The sequence below is a fragment of the Aulostomus chinensis genome, chromosome 4 (genome assembly GCF_037954235.1).
Source record: "Aulostomus chinensis isolate RoL2024-O1b breed Wild chromosome 4, RoL_Achi_v1.0, whole genome shotgun sequence".
In the NCBI taxonomy this organism is placed as follows: domain Eukaryota; kingdom Metazoa; phylum Chordata; class Actinopteri; order Syngnathiformes; family Aulostomidae; genus Aulostomus; species Aulostomus chinensis.
Window position 1 is genome coordinate 20,191,350 of NC_141323.1, and position 27,715 is coordinate 20,219,064.

Genomic DNA, 27,715 nt, shown 5'->3' on the forward strand with positions numbered 1-27,715 from the left:
AAATACTCACTGGAGTACTTCCTTTTTATTTTCACCGATTCCATTTGATTTTCTTCTGTTTTGTCGGATGTTTTCGCCCTCCTTATTTTTTTTGTCACCTGATAACCGGTGCTGCCGTTTTTTTTTGATAATGGAATACAACATTCTTCATAAAGAATTAGTTTAGATAAAACCCCCAACTTTATATTTCCACGATGTTTTGGTGATTTTAGTGTAGCTATTTTTTTTTCTCCAAACGATCAAATATTTACATACTCAGTAAATTAACTTGCGCAATCTGGACAGCCCGGCAGAGGGCATTTTTGAGATTCATAGCTATAAAATGTAATTTTGAGAAAGGGAGCTTCTGTGAAAAGGCCAGAGGTGTTTATATTGTGAATTATGTTCTCACTCTGGTTTGTTTATTGCAGAGTTTGGGGAGTATTCTCAAGCCGTTTCATGGTGACATTTTGTGATATGTTCCGCAGAGGGAGAAAAGGCCGCAGAGGCCAGTAGAATTTATTGACTGAATTTCACAGTTATAAATGGGTCTTTTACAAGTGACATAAAGAAAATGATGTGTTCTCTGCTGAGGCAGTGGAGATCTGAAAACTTGTTCTGTGCGCTGCCACCAGTCAAGTTACTTGTATTGAGTAAAGTTTTATTCAATAGACTATAACTTTGCTTTCATAAACATTGCGCATTAAATTGAAGATGGAGGCAGAATATTTATAACACCTGAATGGTTTCCTACATAAAAAGATCCCCACTGTTCTGCCTCAAATGTGTTAATCTCTTAAGCGCAGTAGTCAGCATTTACATGTGTATGTAGCACAGAGCAATATTTATTGTCATGTCTTATCTGACTTGTCGAAACGAGGACTTCCATCCTACAGGGAAATCTCCAATGGAACAATGATCATCTGTTGAGAAAAGCTATTCCCTGAGGAGCTGATGCTGCACAGTGTTACCCAAACAACCCACCCCCATTATAGAACCACGCCACATCTTCAACTAGTCTGCTCTGGTATTAAAAAAAAAAAAAAAAGGAATTGCATGTCAAAAAAGGAAAATGTTCAGAAAATCAAGGAATTTCCAATTACATTTCTTTTAAATTTGGACTTCTCTGCAAACTTGGAAAGTCGTAAATAAAGTCGGCACCTTTATGGTGGCAATGACTTTGAATGAGGCACATCAGTCCATGACACAGGGAACAGAAAATTTTATCAACAACAACAACAAAAAAGACATCTTTTTTTTTTTTTTTTTTTTTAGGGGGTAGGGGGTTACATTTTTTGAAAGGGAAATCCAAAATATCCACAGACTCTGTCCTTACCTTCACTTAGGTGCCCTTGAGCAAACCCTAACTGCCCCTGTATAGCTGCTCACTTTCCAGAAGCTTAGACTGTGGATGGGTACAGCTTTTTGTTGAAAAGAAAAGTTCAGGAACACAGTAAAGACATGCGCAATGCTTAATGGTGAGCAAGTTGCTGCTTTAAGCGATAACAATTATAACTGACTGCAATGATCAACATCATGCACACATTGCGAACACTTTTGTTCTCCGTTATTGAGGTTTGAGTTTCTGCTTGTGGCGCTATTTCCGTTGAACTGCTGTGGCAGTTGCTGCTTGAGCTTTCTTGACAGGTTTTCATCGTGTTACAAAGCAAACCATCGCCTTTTTGATCATGCAAACAGGTTTTAGAAGAGCCCATTTAAAACGCTAAATTGAGTCACCACCACCGAATGTGTAATAGAAAGCAGAAACATGGATATTACAACTTAATATCTGGTGAAACCTTGTGCCAAATCATCGATAATTACCATTGCTTGAGGACTTTCAGGGCTCCAGCTGTCACATTCCATTGAGGATGCTTTTCTTTCTGCTCTGACTCAAAATCTATTTTGAGCTAATCACACCCACTACAACAGCATGACATCAAGCACTGGCCCTCATGGGTGCTTCTTTAAATAATAGTTAAGACTCTCACAGCATGGCATCCAGCCCTCTGAAGATAGCGTAGACAGCGTGTATTTCAGTTATAGCTCAGAAAATGACAGACCTTGATGTGAATGCTCAGGTCTCAGAATTGTCATAAAGCCTTTATTCTTTTGATTTGCTTCATGTATGCCAAAAAAAGACAGGAAATCTAAATGCGCCTCGAGCCTGTCTTGTTATTGTTGTTTTTTTATTCACGTCTTTTCATTACAGTGCTTATTGAATTGAGTTTAATGTGAATATTTTAAATCTGATGTTCTTTATGAACATCTGAGAGGAAACGACCTTTCTTTTATCTGATAGTTTTACGTTCGTGATGTGTAATATATAAACCTTCAATAACAACCAGGCCCGTCGCAACAAGGCAAGCAAACCAGGCAAGTGCTTGGGGCCCCCAGCTGTCAGGGGCCCCCAGACAACGACTGATTAGGAACTAAATTCAATAACAAGCAGTCTGCCCCACTCTGCAACTGTAGTGAAAGGAAAATGCAGCGACACACCTCCCTCGGAGGCCCCCTCAATGAGGGGCCCCGCCCCCTCCCCTACTTGTTGCGGCTTCTCCCTGAAATTCTGCCAGCCAGCCAAGTTCACGACGCCTGAGCTTCCGATTTAGCGGCGCCAAATTTTTTAAAAATGAAGCGAAGTTATCCATCGGGAAGCCAAAAACGAAAGAAGAAAAAAGAAGAGGAAGCAAAGAAAAAACAAGTGACAGTTTATTTGATAAATTAGCCGTTTGAGTCTTCAGTCTTGCACAAGTGCTGCTGCTGCACGTAACGTTAGGCAAACAAAATAGGCTAGGCTATGGGTGATGTTTATTTTAGCTACCTGGCTGGCTGGCAAATGCTAACGAACTTGAACAGTTTCTCTCTCTCTCTCTCTCTCTGCATATATTACCTAACGTTATTACCACTGGAAACACCAATGTTAACAATAAAACACGGTTGTGTAACAAATAGTGTTGCTGGCTGCTACAATGTTGTGACTAACGTTACATATTCAGCAAGTAACGTTAGTAAAATCTCTATATAGTTCCGTTTAAACTGCATAAATGAAGCAGTGGTGTTTTGGCAACTCTTTTACTACTCTTCTTGTTACTACTGGAAACATTACTTTTTTTTTTACAACAAAACTCCACCCATGTACTCTGGTTGTTCCTTGTCTTTTAAGCATCAGGTGTCTAATTTTCAAGCAGAATGCTTAAATCTGTTACCTGTTACAGACAGATGGTTCAGCTGAATCAGTGTACTAAACTAACATTAGCTTGGGGTGTTGATTAGCAGCAGTTGTGAATGCTATATTATATTATTCATTTATTTTTATTATTTATTTTTAAGTAGCTTTGGTTTGTTATCATATTAGCAGTTTTATTTGGGATTTTTTTTTTTTTTGTTCCAATGCTATTTGCACTTTTTTATGGTTGTTATGGGATGGTGGTGTTTTTGTTTGTTTTAAATAAATATTCAACAATTTTTCTAGAATATATTTCATCGTTATATTAAACAATGTGTCTTTGTGGTTGGGGGGGGGGGGGCCTCCAAATTTCTTGAAACGGCCCTGATAACAACCCTTCAAACACAGCAGGCTTTGTTTGTTTTTGTCCATGATTTATCTCAGCCTTGGAATAATAAAGCATCTACTTTATTTATGGACCTATGGTTTTGGACTCTTTCGTTTGTATAACCGTCTGTTCAACAGTGTGTGTTTCCTGTTTGTCTTTCCACCTGTCTTTGTTCACTGTAGTCAATTCTTGTTTTATTTTGTATTCCCTACACTCTTTGTCTGCTCCCCTCGTTTTTTGGAGTGCTTCACCGAGGTCTTGTTGGTTAATCAGTCCTCATCAGTCACAGCCCTGCCTCTGAGTGTTTTTTGCCCCATGAGTTCTTATTTACTGTACCATTTTAGCTTTTGAAACTTTTTAGTAAATCAAACATTCTAAGTTTTATAAAGTCCTTCCTACTTATCATCCCCACACTTGGGTCATTATTACCAGGAGGTCTGCATGTTTTTTGAGTCATACCTATCCCCGTTAACTTCAGTCCAGACATGCAGACAAAAGCCTGTTTTCTTTTTAATATTTTTTTTTTCAAAATTTAACGAGACAAACAAAAGTGCAAAGTGCAATATGAATAATACAAGCAAGAAATAACAAGAAATAAAAAAAAACAATGAAAACAATTACAAGAGACAAAAACAAAAGACAAACAGCAACAAAAAAAAACCCAAAAAACAATAATACTGGTACAGCAGCAAAAAAGGCAAGCAGAACAAGTAAAAAAACACAAATGAAACAGGAGTGGGGAGTATCAGTCACAACTGTTCAAAATGTATGGTAAAGAATAATGTCACTTGAGTGTGTGGATGAGTAAAATGTATGTGCTTTAGGGACAAAACCTTATGAAGAATAAAAAAAAAGAATTATAAAGAAAAACTAATAAGCAATTGAAAAAGAAAGAAAATAAGATAAGATAATAAAAAAGTAATGATAAGAACAATAAGGCTAATGTTTTGACGACATCATTTGTCAGGTTGGGGACACAGGCTCAAAGGCAGTAAATGTAGGGCTCTGAGAAGAAGAGGGGTCCAGGTTGCCTCAAAATAATTTGTTTGGTCTTGGAGAGCGGCTGAGAGCTTCTCCATGGATATGATATTCTGTCAGGATGTTTAACCAGTGTAATGTGCTGAGTTTACGTCTTTCTTTTCCAGTTCCTGAGTATGGTCTTTTTGGCAGTGGTTAAGGCTACAAGTATTGTTTTGGCATTATTAGGTGTTGCGTTAATTACTTTGAGGTCTCTAAGTAAACAGAGGGAGGGAGATAATTGAAGGCTGCATCCCAAGGGTTCTGACATTTTTTTCAATGACCCCCTCCCAGAAAGTTTGCACAGGGGTACAGAGCCACATGGCATGATAGTAGGTGTAGGTAAAATCGTAATAGTAGGTAAAATAGTAGGTAAAATCAGAAAACGATACGAAATACGAAACAGGGCTCACGATACAAAATAAAGATGAAAGAAAATCAAAAATCAGAAATGCAAATATCAAATATTCCTTATTTTCTTCCTTAATATGCAGACATACATGTTATTGCTTATAACATATAACAATATAATATATATATATATATATATATATATATATATATATATATATATATATATATATATATACATCCCATCATTGCCTTGTCTTTTACATGGGAAGCCAAAAATAAGTCCACACAACCAAGTTGTTTGATGAAGGAGCATCCGCTACTTGTTCGACCTCGTCTTCCTCCATTTTGAAATATTTGTTTCGCTGCTTCTTCTTCCTCTCTGGCGTTGCTACCATATGTCTATGGTTGCCACAGTGTTCTTCTTCTTCTTGTAATATGTGCATACAGTAGGCGAGAGGGTAAAAAATCATCAGTGTTAGTGGTGTGCGGGGTCGCTTCACTTTTTTTTTACATAGATTTTTATTTCGTGCATCTTTGAATTTTAATTCATCGTTTTTTTCTTTTGTGAAATTTCATGACGCAAAATTTCGTAACACCCCTATTATATATTCATAGAGCTCACCTTCCCCTGGGAGGATGCTGTAGAGGAGGCCTTTGAACGCAAGAGCCTTAAGTACACCGAGCTGGCGGCTGATGCTGAGCAATGCCGCTGATGCTGAGCAATGCCGCTGATGCTGAGCAATGCGGCTGGAAATCCAAGGTTTGCCCAGTGGTAGTAGGCTGCAGAGGCTTCATGGGCAAGTCAACCATCAGGCTGCTGAAGGATTTAGGTCAAACCCTATGCCAAACCATCAAAGCCCTCCCAGGGGCAGCAGAAGAAGCAAGTTGGTGGCTATGCGTGAGGAGGCGAGACATCACCTGGGCACATAAGGGTTGTAAGCAGAGGGGGGCACACCTGGGACGCCAGGTATTGCCGATGAGCGCTCTGGAGGTGTCGTGGGCCTATCATCGAAATACCAGAGAAGGAGGGTTCCCACCTGATGACCCCAATGAAGCTTACAAGCCCCCGCCCCCATTCCCCTTGAACAAACCTGCCAACACCACAACGATGAAACCCACTCTGATTGATGCACCGTCACCACCTATACCTCAGGTGTTAAGGGTATTGTTTCATCTCGTCCTAAAATGTAACTAAGTGTATAAGATGTGTATTTGTATTTTTTTGACATTGTGAAGATGTTCTGGCAGATTTGTGAACAGTAACCATTGATGGAACTGACCAGTAGGTCATGTTCCCATTTTTGTATGGAAAGTGATATGGTTGTGTCTTGGTTTAGTAATAGTCTGTATAATTTGGATAGTAGTTTCTTTGTGTTTTTAATGTTAAATAATTCTTCTGTCAGTGCTGAAGGCTGTAAGTTGTTGTTAGTTCTACCGATTTTGGCTTTGAGAATGTATTTAAATTGAAAATACTGAAGATACTGGTCAGACCCAATGCCATAGTTGTGAATGAGGTTTTCAAATGACATGATTTTGTCATTATGGAAGATATGGTGTAGTTCTGGAAGATTTGGTGTAGTTCTGGACGATGTGGTGTAGCTCTGGATGATGTGGTGTAGCCTTTCTTCTTTGACTTCCCATTGCAATATAACAGCAAAGAATCCATTAAAAAACTGCATTGGGTTCATTATCGTCGTCATCATTGTCATCGTTGCCGCCCTCAGTTTATCCAGGTCTGAGTCATGGGGGCAGGGTCTCCAGCAAGGAAGCCCAGACTGTCCTCTCCCCAGCCACTTCCACCAGCACTTCCAGGGGAATACCAAGGCGTTCCCAGGCCAGCCGAGAGATATAATTCCTCCAGCGTGTCCTGGGTTGGCCCGAGGCCTCCTCCCTGTCGGATATGCCTCCCAAGAGAGGTGTCCAGGAGGCATCTTCACCAGATACCCGAACCACCTCAACTGACTCCTCTCAGCGTGGAGGAGCAGCGGCTCTACTCTGTGTCCCTCCTGAATGACCGAGTTTCTCACCCTATCTCTAAGAGGACCATATCATCCACAAAAAGCAACACCCCCCCCCCCCCCGTTTCCTCCATGGAATACGTGTTGGTGGGATTGAGGAGTTCCTCACAGTCTCCCCAGTTATTATTATATGTACATATGTCTGTATATTGTGGCCTCACAGCAAGAAGGTTCTGGGTTCGAGTCCCGACTCGGGCGCGGGATCTTTCTGTGTGGAGTTTGCATGTACTCCCCGTGCCTGCGTGGGTTCTCCCTGGTACTCCGGCTTCCTCCCACCGTCCAAAGACATGCAATTTGGGGACGAGGCTGATTGGATTCTCTAAATTGACTGTAGGTATGAATGTGAGTGTGAATGGTTGTTCGTCTCTCTATGTGTTGGCCCTGCGATGGACTGGCGACCTGTCCAGGGTGTACCCCGCCCTTCGCTCGTAGATGCTGTGATAGGCTCCAGCCCCCCCGCGACCCTTACTAGTAAGGAATAAGCGGAAGACGACGATAGACGATGTCTGTATATGTATATATATGTATATGTATATATAAAGTCATCCACACATCCACCTCATCGGAAATAGAAGACATAAAATGGGTCTAATTTACGCTCCACCATTAGGGCAAGTGCACCAGCTTAATGAGCATACATGGAGCACTAGTTAACTGAAAAACCGCACTTTTGCTCATACGTAAAAGATGTCGTGTTTTATTTTGTCAATGGTTCAGTACTTTATGTCGATATGTTTAAAATAGGCCATTAAAGCTGGGTTGAGAGAAGTGGAGCTAACACTGTGCTTGGATACATGGGGAAAAAAAGATGGCAAGCCACGGCTCTGTTGAACTGTGCCCTAAGAGTGAAACACCCTCTGTTGGATGTTGCAGGTTTTCCAGTTGAAGCTGGTAGGATATTTTACTGCAACTAGCAGCGGACTGAGAACACCAACTGGAATAACAAATCCAAGAAATTCAAGGGTTTACAATAAGAAGGAAAAAGACTCAGATCAATCATTAACAGATTGTTCAGCCTGTTACTGAATTATTTTGTGTTCTTTTTATTTGAGATCTTATTTTTATACTGGATGACCATATGTGGTAATGCAGATGGTTCAGCCTTTTGCTGAATTATTTTGAGTTTGGAACCTTATAAGAGTTTAAGGAGAATATAATGTCTAAATGGAGTGCTACCTGGAACTTGTGCTGATAAAGATGGTGCTATTTGGTCATAGGCTTAGTCCATTTCAAATTTGAACGATGCCAAGGCACTCATCTTCTATAAAGTTAAATGCCTTTATTTTTTTGTGGGCAAAGCATGATTAAAACACTTTGACGTGTTTCAGCTGGAAGCCTTCGTCAGGAAGTGAACAGTCTCTGCTGTGGCAAGCTGAGTTAAAAGACAATGAGTGTTCTCAGGTGTGTAGCTGGGACCATCAATTAGCCAATGGCAAATACTTTGACCACAATTCACAATGTGAATGGGTAAGAAGCGATTACACAATTCATGAAACCAGATTGATTTATTTATCCACTAAACATTCTAGAACATTTATCAGGCCGTCAAGCTGCTCATTGATCCACGTTATTCCCCTAATGATGTCCGCCTGCGACTGCAGGACCGCCTGTGTGAGGACCCTCCCACTGGATCCATGTGGGCCAGAGGATACACCGCTGGGTCTGGGTGGGCTGGAGGACCATCCACCGCTTGTCAGCCTGGTGTTGGGGCCAGGGGATGGGCTGGCCCAAATGCCGCTGGTCCTGGTGGATGAATCTGTGCCGACATCCGTGCTGAATTCCACGCTGATTGGGATGTATCAAGGAAACGTGCGTGGATTCCGGCGCTCGCACAGATTGATACATCCGAATTTTTTTCTGCGTGCGCAACTTCAGGGATTCTTCTGTCCGCCATTTTTTTAGTATGAGATCCACGCAAGTATTGATACATGAGGCCCCAGGTGTGTGATATGTTCATGATCTTCATTTTGGGCAACAGTCTTTTTGAGATCTTTTATTTCACTTTTGAGGGATTGTTTGTCTTCTTTGGCCTCTTCTATGAGTAACAGCATGAGGTCAAATGAACACTTGTTCAAGATAGCCTCCCATTTGCTCTTGAAATCAGTGTTGTTTGTTCCCCCATAAACTGGAAACGTTCTTAGTCTCAGGTCTCTTGGAATTAGCTTTTTTCTCCAGTAATCTGAGAGTGTGATCCCATGTAGATCTAGTTTGATATGCTTGATCATCAGGTTCTTAAGGTCAAAGAAGATTTTCTTGATTCTGTGTCTGGAAAGGCTGAAGAGTCCAATTCTTCCCGGAGGGGGGAAGTACTAATGATCTGCCGGCCTTCCTCTGGGGTGTAGGAGAAAGTGGTCGGCATGTTTGGTCCCTTAAAAAAAGTGTTAAATGTTCCAGAAATGCGGTTTGGTGTCTGCAGAGCGACTCCTTCAAGAGCACCACACAAACTTTTGTGTTTCAGAATGCAATGAGAATACAATGTCCAAATGGAGTGCTACCTGGAACTTGTGCTGGTAAAGATGGTGCTCTTTGGTCATAGGCTTAGTCCATTTCAAATTTAAAAGATGCCAAGGCACTCATCTTCTACAAAGTTAAATGCCTTTATTTTTTTGTGGGCAAAGCATGAATAAAACAATTTGACGTGTTTCGGCTAGAAGCCTTCGTCAGGAAGTGAACTACTTTGACCAAGGTAAACAATCACAGAGATATCATAAGTGGTCAGCAAGAGGCCTCACTGAAAAGTATCTTCTCAAAGATATGACAAATCATTAAACATGAAAACATACACCATAAACATTAGTCAGAGAAAATGGCAATACTCCAACTCTTCACTGAGACCTGGATAGAGAGTTGCTTTTCATCTAAAAATCCAATAGCTCCTATCCTTGGTCAAAGTATTTGCCATTGGCTAATTGATGGTCACAGCTACACACCTGAGAACACTTATTGTCTTTTCACTCAGCTTGCCACAGCAGAGACTGTTCACTTCCTGACGACGGCTTCTAGCTGAAACCTGTCAAAGTGTTTTATTCATGCTTTGCCCCAAAAAATAAAAGCATTTAACTTTATAGAAGATGAATGCCTTGGCATCTTTCAACTTATAAGATTTTATTTTGACATTGAATGGTTTTGTGTGGTAATGCGATACAAAGTGTTATTTCTTGCTGAATGATTTATTGGTTAAAAATAACCAATCACTCGAATTTGCTACTGATATTGAACAGATCTTGAAATATAGGAACCAAACTAGATTTATGGAAACACTGGAGTAACTCAAAGACTATTAGAACTAACCTTGAAATTTAAATAAACCACGTTACACTGTCTGCCTTTAATGTCTCTATCTCTTCTGTCCCAGGTGTCCCAGGTGTGTAGTCACTGCTGGGGTATTTAAAGGAAGGAGTTCCTGCACATACTCTCTTCTCCTCTTCCTCCGGATGCGCATGTGCCCTGTGACCACTCCCGCTCCAGACGCTCCTGGAAGACACACTCGTCAGGCTGGCTGGCAGAGCTGTTATTAATATTTTCTGGCTTTGGTTCATGCTTAAGGGTTTAGTTGTTCCGTTTTTTGAGTAAGGTGCAGAAGGTCGGTGCCCCGTCTGACGGCACATTGTGGGTTGGCTGAGGTGGCCGTCCTTGCCTTGTTCTTCTTTGTGTTTCTTCTGCTCTCCAGTCCAGCCCCTGCCTGACTTTTGTCGGGTCATAACACCACAACTTAATGAACTTCGGATAAACTAACGACCTTTAGTTAAAACAAAACCCAAAAAGGGGATTTAAAATGTAAGGGTTTAGCGAAAATAAAGTGATTTTGAGAGTTATATGTTGTATGTTACTAAATGTTTGTCTACAGATTCGTTATTGTTCATAAATAAATGCTGGCAATTTAAATTTCTTTTACTGGTCTGTGGTCTTTAGAGTTAATATAATACAAATTGCTCTTAAGACAAATCTAGTATTTGGTCGAATTATATTGTAACTGTCGCAGGTGTTACATTTGCAGGTGTTACATTTGCATTTGCATGCAAGAAAATGGATGGATGGATAATCATGATAAAAAATAAAGAACAATAATAATTATAAGAAGATGAACGAATAATAAGAATAGAACAATGAACTCTGTGTAATGAATGTGTAAAATAAACATATAGTCAATAACGCCACCAGTGAGTGGCCAGGCCACGGCCACCCCTATGAATCTACTGGCCACCCCACACACCAGTCACACATTGAAATTGATGATATTCTTCGAACGCAAGTTTGTTCAGCCCCTTTCACACTGAATACGGCAAGCACATGGCGCAAGGTGCTGTTACAGCACTCGTAACCTGTTGACTTATTTGAGTTACATAGCTAACACAGAGGCGAGGCAGGAGTCAGCTTCTGGACCAATAGGTAAAATTATGACTGTGTGGCCCTAATATAAATATATATATATATATATATATATATAAATATATATATATATATATATATATATATATATATATATAAATATATATATATATATATATATATATATATATACTATCATTATTATTTTAATGTCAGAATAACTAATTGTGCCTCTGGTGTCATCATAGATATCTCTCAGTCAAGATCAGAGCAGCCCAAACAGCCACAATTCAGAAACTTCCCCTGAACCTATCAAGGGGACAGAAGACCGTGCTTCTCTTAATGCAATGTTAGCGTGGACAGAGTATGAAAAGTATATATATATATATATATATATATATATATAAGAATATTGCACAGAGAGCACAAAGTCAGAAAGTGAGAATAGAGGAAATTTTCTCTCTATTACGGAGCTGCTAGCCAAACACAATCCCATGGCCAAAAAAAATGACAAATCAAAGAAATGTGACGTACCTTGGGCATGATACACAAAATGAAATACTTGGTTGTTTAGCTGAAGTGGTCCGCACCTCAATAACTAATGAAGTCGCCCAAAGGGAGGCTTTTAGCATTTTGCTTGATAAGACTAAAGACTTGAGCAAGAAAGAACAGATGTCCTTTGTAATTAAATACTATTACAATGGGTCAGTATGTGGAAGCTTTCTCACCTGTGAGGCAGCACGGCACCTGGATCAGTGTTGTTTTTGGCAGGCATTTTAGATTTAGTTTTAGTCTTAGTCTTTTGGACTAAATGCTTCTTAGTTTTAGTCACATTTAGGCATTTCTATCCTTGATCGTTTTCGTCTAGTTTTAGTTGATGAAAACTCAAAGGTTTTAGTCAAATATCAAATATCAAAGATACCTATAAATAAAGATATATGTGTATGTACTTACTAGGCCAATACAGGTACTAGAATGAAGCACACTGAAACTGATCGACCTTCAAAGGTGAGTTTTTCCCCTCTTTTTCTTTCTCTACCTTTTACTTTTATTATTTTGTTGCAGATGCAGACAACACACTGGCACACAATGAGTACTGTATCACAATATAATAGGATTAAACAAAAATAAAAGCACACTTGACTTCCATATGAATGATCACATGTCCTACATATTGGCTTTAGCTGCTGTTATTGGTTAAAGCATCCATGTGTGTTGCTTAGATAGGGAACAGCAGCAGGTCTGAGGACTACCGTGTTTCCCAGTCCCACAAACATAGGTCAAAGCATTTCAATTGCCACCCGTCCACAAAAGGACAGGGGTTTTATCATAACATGCTAAATAAATAGAAGGGCTGGTTTAAACGAGCCAACATTAGCGGGGACCCTAGCAGCCCCATTCATTCTAGCTTTAGCAGGTAGCATGAGGAAGCGCTCTCTGCACCACGGGGGAGGTGGAACCACCACCAAACTTTAGGTTTAATACAAAACAGAAATTGCATCACAGGGCGAGCCTCACATTGACTAAAGCTGTGCTTTAATCATCCCTCTTTTTACGACCACCCGACACCGCTGCTGCTGCCGTGGTGTGAGTCTCGTCCGCTGCAGACAGGCCCAGACTCGTCTCTGTGTGTGCGCGAGAGAGAGGCTTTTAGTGGGTGTGTACTGATGATGGGGGCGTGACCATTAGGACCAACAGCTATAGCTGGCTCCATTCTGATGTTTGAGCTCTTGATTGACATTGCACGCATGTTATACTTGGCGGAAAAAACCCGCATGTTTTGAAACTTTGATCATCCACCCGCTAACAATTTAGTCTCGTCTCGTTCTCGTCAGACGAAAATGTATACAATTTCATCACATTTTAGTCTTTACAGGGCGATGGTGACGTTAGTCTTAGTCTCATTTTCGTCATGGAAAAAAGGGGTCTGATTTCGTCATTTTCGTTTTCGTCCAGCGTGACGAAAACAACACTGACCTGGATGCTGAAGCACTTTAACAGAAAATAGTACACATTTTGCAGAAGCATGGTCTTGACTTCAGAAACCATCTTGTAGGGTAAGCATATGATGGAGCCTCTGTCATGAGTGGAAAGAACACAGGTATGCAAGCACGCAGTAAATCAGAGGCCCCATTAGCTTTTTATGTACACTGCAATGCTCATTGTTTAAATTTACTGTCAGTTGACAGTGTGAAATGCATCCCTGAAGCTAATTGCTTCTTTTCGCTTTTGCAGAAACTGTATGTCTTTGTGTCAGGCTCATATGTGAATCAAAGGTGGCCTGAGATACAGAGGGAGATGTTTCAGCACCCCCAAGAGAGTGAAAAAGGCTGATAGACACACGGTGGGCATGTAGGTATAATGCTTGCAAGACAGTGAGAGACAGACTGCCAGCCATTATACGTCTGTCACCATTTTGCTCTTCTGATATTTCTTTTAGCAGAGTGACAGAAGCAATAGGTTTATCAGCCCAAATTGATCTCAAATTTGTTGCCCTCCTTGTAACATTGACCAGTGTTCTTGCTGACATAAAATATCTGTCAGATATTTTACAGTCCCTGCAACTCCATTTGGGCACAGCTGTCACACTTGTTGACTCTCTTGTTGACACATTAGAGAGTTACAGAGAGGGCTCTCTCTTAAATGACATCTGGGACAATACTCTGACGATTACTGAGCAATGCAACATCAGTGTGACATGTCCTCCAGGCCATCAGGCGGGCCAAACTCGAGGCTTGAAGGGCATTACATGTTCAATCCAATAGTTCAAAGACAAATCAACACAGAGAAGGAGTCATTTCGGACAGGTTAATTTATTTCAGTTATTGATGTGCTACTCTATGAGGTGAGGAGAAGATTTTCCAAAGAAAACTGTGTAATAATGAAAGGGATACAGGCCCTGAATCCTTGCAGTCCCACATATTGTGAGAAAGATGTAGTGTTTCCATTTGCCTCACAATACCACTGCAGCACTGAGGATCTACAATATGAGATCCGCCAGCCTAAGCGCATTCTTGAGAGGAAGCAAACTAGTGGTCAGAAAACACCAAAGAGTGTAATGGAACTCACTGTCTTTCTGGATCCATATAGGGAGGTCTTCCATGAGATGTTTAAACTTCTGAAACATGTATTATCGGAATGAAGTGTTTGTTTGTATCTGCAAGTACCTGCTTTTTCTGTTTCGATTACAATAAATGTACCCCTTTGAATTAAGTCGCACATTTGTCTTTTTAAGGAAAAGGATAATTAGCCTATTTTAAAAACAATAAATCACCTAACACATATTCATAGCGCCACCCCAAGATTTTAAGCGGCGCCATCTGGCCACCCCTATAAAGAAGTTCTGCAGGTGCCACTCCATCCAGTATGAAGTAAAACTTGTCATAAAAATTGTTTTGACAAGACTATGAAACACCAATAAAAATGATTCCTGTAAACTATGCAAAAATATAAAATACAATAAATAATAGAATACGAATAATTATAAAAAAAGGAATAAGAACAATAAAACAATGAATTGTGTAATGTACTATAAAAACATAAATGAGGTGAAAGTGAAAGAAAGCACACACAAAAATTAAAAATACAAACACAATAAGAAGGAATGTTCCTGAGGTATGCACTTGTTGAGCTCTGTGATTCCCAAGTTCTCTTGGCTCCAGACTCACCTCTGGCTTGAGGTGAAAAACAGAGCAACATTGTACTTGCTGCAGTATACCGATGTCTTCACCTTTCTCCCCTGGTCCTTACATAATACGCAGACCCTGGTCAGTGGCAGTTTGTCCAAAGTACATTGGCCAATTTCCATCTTCTTTTACTCTCCTGCATGTGGTGTCTCCAATGTATGGCTTGTGGAAACTGCTGCACACCGTCATCTCCTTTGTATCTTTCCACTTGCCAAAGAAGAGGTTGTCCTTCCGCAGCTACCTCATGTCTCCCCTCTCAGCCTTTTTTAGTACCTTGTTCCATTTCATTTTGCTGACATACACGTAACCTTTCCCAAGCAGTGCGAAATTCATTAGGTCAATGACTGATGTGAAACTGAGACCCTCTCCCTGTCGTCATCATTGTCCTCCACTTTATCCGGTTGGTCCGGGTCGTGGGGGCAGCAGCCTCAGCAAGGAAGCCCAGACTGTCCTCTCCCCAGCCACTTCCAGCAGTTCTTCAGGGGGAATCCCGAGGCGTTCCCAGGCCAGCCGAGAGATATAATCCGTTCAGCGTGTCCTGGGTCAGCCTTGAGGCCTCCTCCCGGTTTGGCATGCCTGGAACACCTCCCGAGGGAGGCGTCCAGGAGGCATCCTCACCAGATGCCTGAACCACCTCAACTGACTCCTCTCGACATGGAGGAGCAGTGGCTCTACACTGAGTCCCTCCCGAATGACTGAGCTTCTCACCTTATCTCTAAGGTAGAGCCCAGCCACCCTGTGGAGGAAACTCGTGACCTTGTTCTTTTGGTCATTACCCAAAGCTCATGACCATAGGTGAGGGTTGGAACATAGATTGACCAGGAAATCGAGAGCCTTGCCTTTTGGCTAAGCTCCCTCTTCACCACAACGGACTGGTTTAGCACCTGAAACACTGTGGATGCCGCCCCAATCCGCCTGTCAATCTCCCGCTCCATCCTACCCTCACTCGTGAACAAGACCCCGAGATCTTAAAACTCCTCCTCCTGAGGTAGGACCTCCCCCCCAACCTGGAGTGGGCAAACAACCCTTTTCCCGGCTGAGGACCATGGCCTCAGACTTGGAGGTGCTGATTCTCATCCCAGCCGCTTCACATTTGGCTGCGAACATCAGCCTTGATGTAGTCCAACCCTCACCGGGAACAAGTCCGATTTACTGCCGGCAACGCGGACCAGACTCTCACTCCTCCGGTAGAAAGACTGAACGACCCTTTTTAAGGGGCCGTCCACCCCATACTCCCAGATCGAAGCGAAGTAAAATCTGGTCAACTGGACGTAAGTTTATCTTGAAGACGTTTCACCTCTCATCCGAGAGGCTTCTTCAGTTCTAGTGAAGAGTGTGGAAACTCCAGCTTATAAACCTATGTGGGAGTGGTCAGTGCTATTGTGGTGGAAACGACCCTCCCGAGACTCACCTGGCCTCTCCAAACGACAGTCGTTGTGCGGTGTCAGGGAGTTTCAGGGGTGGTCGTTAGGGGGTTTCACCGACCACTCAGATGCTAATGGGCTGTGCTGGCATCAGCCGTTCCACATGGGGCTTTCAGCTGAACTCTTTGGGGAAGCTTTGAAAGGACTTGGTTGTAAATAGGTGAAAGGAAATGTCGCAGTCCACCTCCTCTGTTCAAAGATGGTTTCTCTATCCTGACGTGGATGGCTTCTTTAACTCCTCTTTCAAACCATCTGTCCTCTCTGTCGAGAATTTGGACATGGTCGTCCTGGAAGGAGTGGCTTTCCTCCTTGAGGTGGAGGAAAACCGCTGAGTCCTGTCCTCCAGAGTTGGCTCTTCTATGTTGGGCCATGCGCTTGTTGAGGGGCTGTTTGGTTTTCCCTATGTAGAGATCCGTGCAGGCTGTCAGATGCAGTGAGGCCTGCCTGTGAGGTCTGAGTGGTCGGTGAAACCCCCTAACGACCACCCCTGAAACTCCCTGACACCGCACAACGACTGTCGTTTGGAGAGGCCAGGTGAGTCTCGGGAGGGTCGTTTCCACCACAATAGCACTGACCACTCCCACATAGGTTTATAAGCTGGAGTTTCCACACTCTTCACTAGAACTGAAGAAGCCTCTCGGATGAGAGGTGAAACGTCTTCAAGATAAACTTACGTCCAGTTGACCAGATTTTACTTCGCTTCGATCTACGATGACCTGGATGAATGAGAACCTACACAGACATACTCCCAGAGTACCCCCCACAGGGTGCTCCTGGGAACACAGTCATAAGCCTTCTCCAGATCCACAAAACACATGTGGACTTGTTGGGCAAACTCCCATGCCCCCTCCAGCACCCTAGTGAGGGTGAAGAGCTGGTCCATGGTTCCACGGCTGGGACGAAAACCACACTGCTCCTCCTCAATCTAAGGTTCGACTATCGCCCTGACCCTCCTCTCCAGTACACTGGCGTAGACCTTTCCAGGGAGGCTGAGGAGTGTGATCACCCAAAAGTTGGAACACACCCTCTGGTCCCCTTTCTTAAAGATGGGGGACCACGGGTTCAGGTCGGGCCTGCCATTCCTCCCAATCACGCCCTTCCAGGTCACGCTGTCAATGCCCATGTGAGCGTTGAAGTCTCCCAGTAGGACAATGGAGTCCTCAGTCGGGACACCATCCAGTACCCTTCCCAAGGACTCCAAAAAGGGTGGGTACTCTCAACTGGTGTTCGGCGCATAAGCACAGACAACAGTCAGGACCCGTTCCCCGACCCAAAGGCGCAGGGAAGCAACCCTTTCGTCCACCTGGGTAAACCCCAATGTACAGGCAGAGAGCCCCGGGGGCAATCAAAAATCCCACCCCGGCCCTTTGCCTCTCACCCGGAACAACTCCAGCGAAAGAGAGTCCAACCCCTCTCAAGGACTTGGGTTCAGGGCCCAGAGCTATGTGTCAAGGTGAGGCCGACAATATCTAGCCGGTAATGTCAACATCTTCCTCCAGCTCCGACTCCTTTCCCACCAGAGAGGTGACATTTCATGTCCCAAAAGCCCGCTTCCATGTCTGGGGATCCAACAGCCAAAGCCCCCATCTTGTACTGCCGCCCATGCCACAAAGCACCGGACCCTTCTGGTTCCTCCCACGGGTGGTGACATGATTTCATGTCTCCCCTTCGAGTAAGGCCCGGCCACCAGGCACTCGCCATCGAGCCTCTACCCCATGCCTGGCTCCAGGGCAGGGCCTCGGTGCCCCTCCGGGCTGGGTACACAAACTCCTTGCCGTTACCTCCATCAGGGGTCTGTTGAACAGTCTTTGTCTGGCCCTTCGCCTAGGACCAGTCTGCCTTGGGTGAACCTACCAGGGGCAAAATGCCCCCGAAAATATAGCTCCTGGGGTCACTAGGGCACTCAAATTCCTCCACCACGATAAAGTGATGGTTTCAGGAGGAGCACCTTATGCTCATTGATACTTATTTCCCTGCATGGCTGGAAGATGGAGTAGCAAGCAATGACAATCTAGCTATAGAAACGTTTGATCTTGAAGAGCCAGTCATACTCAGGTGTTCCCTTCTTTTTCTTATTCTTTTCATCCTCTTGAATGCCACACAGTTGAAGGGACAAAAAGTGGTTTCAAATGAGTCTCTGGTCATGCAGCTCCGTGGAAAAGTGAAGTTGTAGGGCCACTCTCTTCTTAATGTCTGCTCTTGAATTCACTTAGTCCATGCCAGAATAGACTATTACAGCCAAAAAAGTTCTCAACTGAGAAAGGAGACCATTTGGTGAGGTCCCTTCTGGGACCAGTAAGGTGCTGCCATTTTTGACAGAAGTCTAGTAAGAAATCACAAACCCAAAATAAACTAATTCATTTGAGAGACTTATTCAGTTTGTTTCATTCAGGCTGGAATCTCTACAGACACTTCTGTTTGTTATTGTGTACCACCCTCCTGGTCCGTAATCTGAATCCTTAAATCTATATCCAATTAAGTTCTAAAAGAAAAAAATATCATTATTGTAATTGATTTCAACATTCATATGGATGTTCAGAATGGCAATCTGGTAACTGCTTTTATCTTTCCTTTCGACTCAATTGGTTTGCTTCAGTCTGTACATAAACCCTTTCACTTTCATAATCACACCCTACACCTCATCCTGATGTATGGAATTGAAGTTGAATGAACATTTAGTTGTATTTCAGCATAACTCTCTTTTATTAGTCCTTCAGTTAAGTACTTTTGAATTCATACTACTCAACTACACTCCACTTATGAAAACTGTATTTTCCAGATGTCTGTCTGATCACGCCTTAGCTAGATTTAGGAAATGATTCCACTGGCATTAAAATTCAATTCAGTGTCATGTCCCGTGGTAACAGAGGACCCTGTTGTCAACTTTAATCCCTCCCAGATTCATCATTTTATCAATAGTGTAACAGGCACCTTAGGAACAATTTTGAACTGTTCTGCCCCATTATAAAAGAAAATTATGAAACAAAGGAAACAAGCACTATGATATAATTCTGAAACCCAACAGCTTAAATAAACAACTGAACAACAAAACCTGGAGAGGCTATGGTGTGCCTCCAAACTGGAAGAGATCTGGCAAGATGACCTTTTGTAAAACTAGAGCAGGCTATTACTCAGCATGAACAGAGGAACAAAAGAACAGCCTCAGGTTTCTCCTTGGCACTATAGCCAGACTGACGGAGAGCCACAGTTCTTTTGAGCCAAGTATTGCTGTTCCCTGAGAAGCACTGACTTTATAAACTTACTGATAAAATTGTTCTTACTAGAGATAAAATTCTTCTCCTGCCATTGATGTGGATTTTAGGCAAGGCTGCAAAGCCCAGTCAGGGGCCAGTTGGAGGCCGAGCCTGTTCCCGCCTGAGCCTCAACACCTTCTTTCTCAGTAAAAGGTTCAAAGTTCGAGATGCAGCTAGATTCTACTAGTGTAGGATATAGAGTTCAAATAAGCACTGGAGTCCAGCAAAGTTGAGTCCAAAGAGCTTTATTATTCTTGCAGAGTACAAAGCCCGAGCAGTTCTGCAGAAGCAACTTAAAATCTACTGACAATACATCTCCTCTATACTTTTCAGTGTGGGTGTAGGGATATGGTTTTTGCCACATCCCCTTTTACCAATATTTATTGTCACGACCCGGCTCACAGATCGTGACATCGAAGGAGGGAAACACGGAGTCAACGTCACACACAACTAATAATTTATTTTTAATAACGCAAAATCAACACAAGGCAAACCATAACGTACAATGGAGTGTGGTTATCAGTAGTGTCAGTGGTGAGTGCGAGTGTGTGCATGAGTGTACAGGGGGTGTATGTGTGTGCGGTGAGATGGATGCAGAGAACTAAACAAGACATAACTGAAGAAACACAACCATCGCTCCGACGTGGGCCAGGGGGAGTGAGCGAGAGCCAGTCGGCCAGGTTGGCCGCCTGCTTTATAGCTGGGAGACGCCCGGGCCCAGGTGCTCCCAATTAGTCAGCAGCTCCGCCCCGTAAAGCTCCAACCTGGGAAGGGAAGGAAGTCACAAATGATGCCACGCCCCCATGCCCATGACCATGGGGATGTGACATTATCATCATTATCCTGTTTATAATGGAGTCTATTCTGGTGGCAATCCAGTAAAAATCATTCTATTAGAATCAGAAATCATGTGTTACTTTGCCAATTATGTCTTCTATTGGGGTCAAAGGTTTTTGTATCCTATTTCAAACAAAACAAAAAACAAAAGAGGCTTTAACATACACATCCAAGGCCAGGCAGTATGTCCTACTTGTGACTTGTTATGACTTGTCTGTTCTCTTTACAAGAGGCTTCAATGTACACATACCATGGCTTCTTTGAGTTTCAACATTTCTCAAGCATATTAATTTTAATTTTAAATACAGTGATAAAAACAGTCATGATAAAGATGAGTAAAACTCTTGATAAGAAAAGATCAACTTTCTATGTAAGAAATTAGACACCCCACCATCTGCTGACCCCATGTCGTTGTTGTTGCACAGTAATCCAGGATGGTCTGTCGTCATTGACTAATTGCCTCCTGTAGCTTTTGAAGGACATCGACATCCATCAGGAGGCCAAAATGTGAGAATAGGCATCTCTTAGAGAAGAGAATCGGACATTACTGCGGCAGGAACATTGTTAAGGTATTTCCGCAGGATGACGTATGTCTTTTTCATTGTGGGTTCTGCTCTCTCTGCCCCACTCATTCCTTCCTCTGTGTATACTGACATACAAATGTATTGTTAGTACCCAAGGAACAATTTGATCTAGTAGATGCCCCACACACGGTGTTCGGATCCAAAAAGACAGTAGATGCATGCCTGAGTAGATGTTCAGCAGATCCTTCTTCATATTCTCCAACGTTGCCTCAGTCTCCCCCTCTGGCAAATCTGCTGGGCCCCACCTACACACACCTAGGAGTGGGAATCACAGGGTAACCGTACTATTGGGGACAGTTATACCTCAAAAGTTGGAGCAGGTCATCTCATGACTGAAGGATCAGCAGTTTGATTCCCTGTTGTGACTGTCTAAATAGACCCATCCCATAGAATTCATGTTGCAGTGTCATAGTGTTGTGAACACAGGTGTAGTTTATCAAATTAATTAAGGTCAAGGTATTCAGTGTGCCACAACCATGCCAGAGAGTCGCTATGCACAACATCAGCACCCTGGCTCAGCTAAATCCTAAGTGGAACAAGGCCATAATCACAGTTAATTACCTGTGTTTATGACACTATTGACATCGCAACATGCTTGCTGTGAAAAGGGTCCATGTCAAAGGGTCAATAAAGTAGTCAAGAGAAAAGTATGTTTTGTCCTGTTTCAAGGTTATTCATGGTCATATACAATGCTTTCAATCAAATGTTGACAGATTTTACATGTATATTGCCACATACCCGTATTGGTCAACAAGACCTCTTGCCAGTCTTGTCATATTCCTGTGCACATTCTTCTTTCTCTGCGGCATTGAGCAAGAGTATTAGTCCTATTTTTGTACTCCACTCTCATTTTTACTTGTTGAAGACGAGAGTGACATCCATCTCCAACAGTATCACCGTGCTTGTCAATGTCGCCAAATGTTTTTGGATGGCTCCTGAAAATGTGGGTGGGACAAAATATGTCACCATTGTGACACTTATCACATAAGCGTACAGCTAATGTAAGTATTAAAGGAAAAAAATACGCTTAAAAAAACATCAGGCTGAAAAAAAGACCTTCATAAAAACATGTGAGTAAGTCTGGTTTTCTTGCATATACTAGCTCTGTTTAAAAAAAAAAAAAAAAAGTTTACCAAGTCTTCACTTGTGCACCCTTGTGAGATCATAGAGGTGCAGGAAATGAATCAGTGAAAGCTCAAAGAGTGGGGCTGGGGATTAACTGACAGGTTGCACCATGTTAATTGTGTTTTTTTAAAATCACAATTAACGATAATATTGATAATAGTCCCATCCCTCCCTGACAATGTTTCTCACAATGCTTTGGCACATGGCTCTGGATGGGTTGCGGTCGTGCTGCATCATTTGGTCGAAATCAGGACCATGAAGTCCTTTCTCTTGTCTGGCAATGGTCTTCCTTCTTTTTCCACTCTAAGTTGAATGGCTGATGACACCTGGTCCCAGTTGAGACAAAAGTCCACATGCCATGGTACGGCAGTGCTTATAGGGCTGGGCAACAACTAAATTTGGAGGCTGGAATGTTGTGTTTGGAGAACTTGGGGTTGGGGAACTTGGAGCACTTGGATCGGGAGCAGAGACCAACTCCAAATTAATAGTAACAAGTCCTAGAAGGCACAAAAACAATTTATTAATTAAGATAGGGCAAGATGTAGGGCTACCGGTCAATATGCTACGTGCTTAACCGTAGTCCTGCTCCAGTACTTCCTGGAGGAAGCTCACACATTGGTTTCCTGTCTGCACTATTGGATAAAGTAATTAAAAGTTATTCACCCAAGTGCCATTTGTTCAAATGTGACATAATGGATTAGGACAACACAGAGGTGTCCATTGACTCATGTTAAAAGATTGCTTTGATAATGCCACTTAAAAAAACAATAGTTAAAATAACAGGCCAATACACTACTGGAATTACAAACTCATCATGACAGGGTCTGATTGTTTTTCACAGCTGTTGTTATTTAGTTTGGAAACACATGTAAGTCATCAGCATTAGCTGCATTCACTTCCTTGTATTTCCAGATGTGAATACAACAGCAGTGAAAAACAGCCCAGTTATGATGAGTTTGTAATTCCAATTATTATTTATTATTATACATTTCCCCAACCCATTACGTCACACTGAACAAATGGTGCACACGTGAATAAGGTCTATAAACTGTGCTGCACACCTGAGATTAATCATTTCATCCAATAGTATTTGACAGGTAACCAATGTGTGAGCTTGGGACTACAGTTATGCAAATTCGATTGTCTTCCAGTTGTGGCAATGTTCAGTGACATGAAAGAGTGACAAGTGTAATGGGTGAAAAGAGGAATTTACCGTCCTTGATGCCCTTCATTAACTTCCGACTTTGGAAAGGTTTGAGGAATATCACCAGATCCCTCTCCTCCATCAAGGCCAGATCTTCAATAGACTCGACCCCAAGCTCATCCAGCATAGTGGTAAGAAGGTCATATCAGGGAGACCAGGCAAGTATGACTACACTGCTTACTTGACCTAGTCTCATTAAGTAGTGAATTGTGAAACACTGTAACTTTTCATTTTTGCCATCCGTACACTGTATGCATATTTCCTACTATAGAACAAATTAAATCAAGAATACCAAAAAATTAACTTACACACCTATGTCACTTACCTTTACAAAAGGGACCGAATTATGAACAACAACAATAATTAGCATAATCTTCCCCAAAAGAAGCCCTTCATCACTGTTTTGTAATCTGTGCCTTTGACTGTAATGTAGTTACAAGTCACTGCCAACTGTGACTGGACAACTAGCTACAGATGCCCTGATCCTGTCATTGCAATTGTCAACATGAAAATCAGTCCCCTTTTCCACTTGTACTTGAGGGAACAAGTTTCCTGCACTCAAGTACGCTTGTAGAAGTTGGTGCCTCCCTGCCAGAGTTTTGCACAAATTCTTAACATTGTGCAATTTCCTGGCACATTTTTAAAAAAAAATGTATGTTTGCCCTCAAACCGCAGTGTCCATAGTCGAATAAATGGGCCAAAGTGAATTATGAGAGATGGATAGTAGTGCAGATAATGGTTCTTTGGTCTGAGAGGGGCATTGGGGAAAATTCTTGTCCTTTTGTCTATGTACTCCTCTATGAGGACTTTAAGATACGCGACCTGGCCCTCTTAATGACCAGTGCACAGATGAGCTCAACAATCTCCCTCAGCTGCAAAATGATTTGCCACACTTCACTTTCGCAGGGATCTTTAATCCTGTCTCCCACCATAAGTGGGAGAAATCTAAAGAAACACCAGTTTTGAACTACATGCCCGCTTAGTTTGTTGCTACTGGGAGAGAGGTCGTTTGTTGCTACTGGGAGAGAGGTCTGCTGGTTTGTCCTTACCATCATTAACTTCATATCTGAAGCGGTTCTTGCACCAATTTCACTGCAGGTATGTGAAATGATTCTCCTCAACTAAATGGCACATATATAAAGGAAGGTCACAAGCTATTGATTCCATCAAATAAGTCATGGCCTAGACATGGTGGTAGGCCAGGCTGGCAAACAAGGAAATGTGAAAGCTTATTGAAAGGAGAGTCAAACTTGATGCCGTATACAGAGTCAGTGGCAGTAGTTCCCTGCTCTTGCAAATTACTTGCGTATGATTGGTCTGTTCTTTTGGTACCACATGATATATGATTAGTCAGGAAATTATCTCCACACACCTCACAGTAGTGACAGAAAGCCTTCTCCATCCTTGACATCCTGACAGACAGCATCAGTAGATGGCTGCAAACGTATCGAGGTATACTGTCCGCGTAGAGACTCATTTTTTAACATTGTCACCAATGTCTCATGTATAGGAACATACTGAGCAAACATTCTTGGTCATTTTCATCATTGCCCAAGGGCAAAGGCACAGGATGAACATCGTTAAAACACTCTTTCAAAGCAGCCTTCCTCTTTGCATCTGCACTGAGCCTTCCCCTGTTATAGAGTGTGAGTAGATCATCTCTGTTCATTTCCTCAATGATGCTTCTTATAGTGGCCTGAGGGATTCTGAGTTCTTTCAATTTCTCACTCAGAATGTTTAGGGAATTGGAAAGGCCAAGTTCATGAGCCCTTTGAAAGCCATCAATAATGGTTTGTATGGTGCTTGCTGGTAAGAGTAGCTTAGATTACAATTTCAAGTAGAAAACTAGTAAGGTTCTGTAAAAATAGTAAAATTTTGTAAAAATTTGTCCACAGCGAATGGCTTTTGAGGTTCATTATGTCCCACAGCAGCTTCTGAATACGACTGACTGGGTCCTGGCAATGGCTCTGTAGCAATAGACTTGTCTAGAACAAAGTCATCTCAAACTGAATCCTCTGCACACCTATGTTTCCTGGAAATATGTGAAGCAAAAGTCATCACTTGTGTGAACGTGCAATCACAACCTCTAAATGGATATCTAGTTTCCATTCCTCCCCTTATGTGCATCTTCAAATGCTTAAAAAGAGAGGCCAAAGTGTCACACTTAAATGCACAAGTCTCAAGCAGACATTACAAGGATGTGTTAAGGTGGTAGAGTTGATGTGTCAGGTGATAGAACTGATTTGTCAGGCAGTGTAGGCCCAGCAGCCTGCAGGTAGGACCTGTGCTGTCTATACTTTTGAATTTGCAGTCCTGTGTGTTTTCTGTACCTCCGTGACTAGTCAGGTACCCCACACTGGTAGCGATAATTGGGGGCACTGCTATGCAGTTTTGTGTGCTGAACAAAGTTATACACATTCTCAGACAAATGCTCACATCCAATCAATTTACAGTGGAACATTGTCGTGCATTTTAACTTGTCAAATACCTAATCTTTTTCTCCTCACTCTTAGCCTGACACTGAACAGGATGGTTAGCCTCACCCTCTGATGACCTAGAAAGAAAAGAAAAAGGAGAAATTACACAAAGGCAACCAACAATACACATTTCAGTTTGAATGCAGATTATGATCATGAGTATGTTGTAGGGATGTAATGATATGGAAAATTTAATATCTCAACCAAATTATCATGGTTAACAATATCATGCAGGATTCATAATTTCTGTACAAATGTCCAAAAAACACATACACTGAAATAATTTCATGAAATTTTGTGTTGTTTTTTTTTATTATTCTAAAACATTAGAAGCCAAAATCTTATCAAAATGAAACTTTGACTTTAAAAGGGGCAAGCAACTGGCACAGAGAGTTTATTTTGTAATTTGTAAACACAATTTGTTTGCATATTTTGTTCATACTTAAGAAGTGTGTGTGTGTGTGTGTGTGTGTGTGTGTGTGTGTGTGTTGGGCCAACACTGTGAGCAGTGAATTAAATCAACACAGCGTTTTATTTTATTATTGTAAGTACAAACAGCATAACTCGTTGTCAATATCAACTCATGTTTTTAACTCGCTGATCTAAGTATCACCATATGTTCTTCCTAACGATAATGAACATGTTTGCATTATTTTACACCGCCGGTTTGGATTCTGGACGTGTGTACAAAATGTATCTCCTACTACCTCAGTGAAAAGCCCATAACAGAAATCAATTATCTTGTCCTCCATCTTGCTGTGGAAGTAACTCGCCTAGCCTGCAGCAAAAAGCCACAATCCTATAGGACATGCCGATTTGATGTCACAGCACGCTGCGCGCAGATTTAAAAAAATTTAATTCGACGCCGCACACAATGGCGGCAAGCACGTACCTTAGCACATACACAAATACCTCACCCCACGTAAGATTAAGTGAAAATATTCTCAATAGGTCATTGAATGGGTTTGCCGCCTGCTGCCTGCGCTTTTGGTGTGAAAGGCCCTTTACATTGTGTCCGCTCTGCTAGTAAAACAAATCCAAGTGGAAACAACTGGAGGCTAACTGACCAGCATCCTCCAGTTCAGCTTCAAGTCAAACCTGGGGCTACATGACCTAACAATATAACACATTGAAAAGTACATGTAGCGACAATAAACACTAATTTTTCCATTTACTTTCCCGTTTGTTTTTCTTCTTATTTCTCCCTCTACTTATTCTTCCCACGTAGCTAATATTTGCTAATGGTACTAGCAGCCTTTTGTTAGCTATTATTATTACCAAAAAGAGAAAAAAAATTGGCGGAAACACAGAGCAATGTTGCAGAACAGGACACCAAGGACAAATGGGTTAAGAATTTGTCAGACAGAATACTTGCTCCAGCCGAGTTGCAAGTCCTAGCCAAAGGACTAAACTTTGCAGTGACACCGGATGAGCTACCGGTGGTCCATCTGGTGACAGCCACAGAGTCAGCTATGAGAAACAACAAGTTGTCTGAAACAGAGGCAGAGCAGCTTAGGCTTAAGGTATCGGCAGCCGTCTCCAGTGCTAAACTTTCTCCATCTAACCTCTCCAGAAAGGAGAAACAGGCACTCAGCGCACTACAAAAAAGATCCCAACATCACAATTTTACCGGCAGACAAAGGGAGATACACAGTGGTCTTAACACAGCCAATTACCACTCGAGAGTAAGCAGCCTCCCCTCTGACACAGCAACCTGTGCGACTCTTAAGCGAGATCCCAACAACACCTTCAAAACCAAGGTGGTTAACTGCCTACAGAAGCTGGAGAAGGAAAAAGCTATCGACCAAGCTCTCTACTACAAACTCTATCCTGACAATGCTATTCCATGAATCTACGGGCTGCTGAAAAT